The sequence below is a fragment of the Eubalaena glacialis genome, chromosome 14, assembly GCF_028564815.1.
Source record: "Eubalaena glacialis isolate mEubGla1 chromosome 14, mEubGla1.1.hap2.+ XY, whole genome shotgun sequence".
Lineage (NCBI taxonomy): Eukaryota > Metazoa > Chordata > Mammalia > Artiodactyla > Balaenidae > Eubalaena > Eubalaena glacialis.
In genome coordinates, this window is record NC_083729.1 from 23,189,917 (window position 1) to 23,193,832 (window position 3,916).

The window sequence follows — 3,916 nt, forward strand, 5'->3', positions numbered from 1 at the left end:
AAAATCTCTTAATTGGTGATTTTGGTGGAAGGATCAGGTTCAGGAAATGAAAGAGCGAATATGAATACAGTCAGTCTGTTGGGGAGACACCAAAGTTAGGGCCGAAAGCTTCAATTCTGGGTCCAAACTACAACATGGCAATGGTAAATCTGCTCAATTTCTTTTTTTGGTCTGTGACAGGAGAGTAACGACAATGCTGTTTGTTGCAAGGATGCTGTGAGAACCAAATGGAGCAGTGCCTGTGGGACACTGAACACGAAAGCTCAGCACGTGGCGGAGGGGTGGTTTTGGGAACAGTTGTTCGGCATTTTCCAGTGTGGGAAAGGGGGAGGGGCACAAGTTCTAAGAGAAACTCCTTTCTGTCTCTGACGTTTTTTAGAAATTCAGACAGAGCCTTATGGGTAAGCACAGTCCCCCTTTTCCACAGGTGAAAAAGTGAACTTAAGTCTTTTTTCTTTAAAGTATTTTAAAAATCTGTTGTTTTACAAGTAATGACATTCATTGAGTATATTTTGGAACATATCAAAAAGCATAAAGAAGGAAAATAAAATGTTAAGAGAGGTTAACCATTTGTAACGTTATGGTGTATCTCCTTTTAATATTTTTCTCTTTGCATGAGTGCATACACATTTTTCTTATGAAATTGGAATCATATATTAATATTATTCTTTGTCACATAACATATTGTTAATTATCCCTTGAAATGAGGATGCTTGTGGTTCTTAGTATTCTACCTTATTAAACTTGAACTTACTCTCCTATTATAATTTGTTATAAGTAGTGCTACGGTGAAATTCTTACCTTTTGTATTTTTCTTTAAATGTATCCTTATGAGATATTCCCATGAGTAGTGTTACTTAATTAAATACATGAATATTCTCTTCAGACTAAAGAAATTTGCCAAAACCCTTTTCCAGAAAGGTTGTGTTGATTTTCAACCCCACAAAATAGTGCATTTCCACCTCATCATGAACCTCAGGTCACCTGCATTTTTTGTTGCCACTTGTATTTCTTAAGAATATTGTGGGTTCAGGTACTTGTCCATGCTTAAAGGGATTGTCTTATTTACCTGTAAGGGCTTTTTATATATTAAAGATACTCACCTCTTGCCAAACAGATGACACAAATATTTTTTCCCAATTTGCCTTTTATCATACTATTTTCCTTTATAGTTTTCTTATTTTTTCTTTAAAGGAATTCCTTTATTTTTATTTTTTATTTATTTACTTACTTATTTTTGACTGTGTTGGGTCTTAGTTTCTGTGCAAGGGCTTTCTCTAGTTGCAGCAAGCGGGGGCCACTCTTCATCGCGGTGCGCGGGCCTCTCACTATCGCGGCCTCTCTTGTTGCGGAGCACAAGCTCCAGACGCGCAGGCTCAGTAGCTGTGGCTCACGGGCCTAGTTGCTCTGCGGCATATGGGATCTTCCCAGACCAGGGCTCGAACCCGTGTCCCCTGCATTGGCAGGCAGATTCTCAACCACTGCGCCATCAGGGAAGCCCAGTTTTCTTATTTTTAAGCTTAAAAAATTACCCCCAGGAAGATAATTCTTGTATAATATTTTGTTCTAGTCGTTTTATGTTGTTATTTTTCTTATATTTACCTCTATAGTAACTGGTTGTGACGTATCAGTGCATTGTGAAATAAAGTACGTTGCAACCACCATTTTTCAAAGTAGAAAAGGTAATTATAGAAAAGATTGGTGCATTGCATGTAGTTAAGGGTAACTGTTTTAGAGGTTGCAATGTAACATGTGTTTCTGTGGGTAAGACATTTGAAAGCGGCTGCTCTCATCCATATGGAATTATTTTTGGTATAGCTGTGAGATGAGGCTCTAACCTAGGATTCCCCTGCACACACCAGTTTTTTCCACACTGTTGAATACTGTTTCCTGTGGACTGAATTTGTGTCTCCCTAAAATTCGTATGTTGAAACCCTAATCCCCAGTGTGATGTTATTGAAGATGGCGCTTTTGGGAAGTAATTAAGTCATGAGAGGGGAGCCGTCATGATGGGATTGGTGCCCTCATAAGAGAAACAAGAGAGCTTGCTTCCTTTCTGCCGTATGAGGATATGGTGAGAAGACTGCCAGCCGCAAACAGGAAGCAGGTTCTCACCAGGTACCAGCTCTGCCAGCACCTTGGTCTTGGACTTCTCAGCCTTTAGAACTGAGAAATGAACGTTTGTTGTCTAAGCCACCCAGCCTATGGTAGTTTGTTATAGCAGCCTGAACAGACTAAGACCCTCTTTTCCTATCCCATAGACTTGTGCTTTCTTTGTCACATGGTAGGTCTGTTTCAGTGCTGTCTATTCTATTCTATTGATCTCTCTTCTTGTGCTTTGTAAGTCATTTTGTTTTTGTTGGTACCTTTATACCTCTTTGAAATATTTTCCTAAATATTTTTTGCCTTTTCATTCTTCCATATTATTAAAATAGTAAAGATTCTTTGGTTGTAAGAAACAAAAATGCAGGTTAAGCAAAACAAATGTATTACAGTTTCAGAGAATCTGTGTACACAAGCGGAAACAGCTGGGGAAGAACCCTAGGGCCTTTGTGTGGTCCCTTATTTGCTGCCCTCTGCTGCCCTCTATTGCCTCAGAGTTCTCTCTGTCTGCCTAACAGTCCAAGTCTATGATGTTATAATCCAGCCACTTGCTGATTCTCAGGAGAGCTGGATATTCTCTGCCTCTCCAGATCCCCTCTCCACCTTTCTCCGTCTGCTCTTCGCCCTAGGTGGTTGAGTTTTACAAACTGCATCAGCCCAGCTCCCTTTCCTGGCTTCTGGTTGGGATCAGCCAAGTGGGTGGTACTGGCAAGTGATGGGAGGGTGGAAGGAGAGGAGGTCTGAGTATTTATTCCCCCGGGCGAGCCCTCTGTCAGCCTGTGGTTGGGCAGGGGCTGCTGTGTTCCTCCACCTGTGTCTTAACTCTGGCTGGAGTCCACGAACAGTTCGGCCCCTTTGTTCTTTTTCAGAAAGATTCTTTCCATTATAGGTTATTACAAGATATTGAATATAATTCCCTGTGCTATACTGTAGGTCCTCGTTTATCTATTTTAGGTATAATAGTGTGTATCTGTTAACCCCAAACTCCTAATTTGTCCCCAGCCCTGCCCCGCCCACCTTTCCCCTTTGGTAACCACAAGTCCGTTTCCTATGTCTGTGAGTCTGTCTCTATTTTGTAAATAAGTAGAAATGCATTCTTGTAAAAAAGGATGAAACTTGACATATAAGGCTAAACTAACTTTGCCCACCACCTCTGATCCCCTTCTCTCCCCACTTGCAATGGTTTATATGCAGAGGTAACCACTGTTATTTTAGATTCTGGATCTCTCCAAACCTTTCTCTATGCATTTGCATCCCTACAGATGTGCTCTTAGGAAATAAGTAGTTTCTTTGTTCCCACATAAATGGTATCATACTGTATGTAGCATTCTGCAACTTGAATTTTGCTTTTTATTACTCAGTATATCTTGGAGGGCTTTCCAAGTTAGTAATATAGAACTATTTCATTCTTTTAAACTGCATCAGGATCAGCTGGCGGGCTGGTGAAAGCACAGATTGCTGGGTCCCACCCTGGAGTTTTTAAGTCAGTGGGGTGGGGAGAGGCAGGGAATGTGCATTTCTAACAAATTCCCAGGTGGCATTGATGCTGCTGTTCTGTGAACCTACTCCCTTTTGAGAACTGCTGCAGTGGTTTTATGCTGTTGAGCCCTCCCCTGATAGACACTGAAGTTGTTTCCAATTTCTCAGAAAAATAAAGAAGGTGGCAGTGACCTTGTCTGTACTTCTGGTGCACGTGTACCGGAATCTTCCTAGAGTGGGTATCGAGAAGGGGAATTCTAGGTCACAGGGTATGTGTACTTTAAATTTTAGTAATTACTGTCAAATTGCCTATCAGTGGGCTATAGCAGGTTAC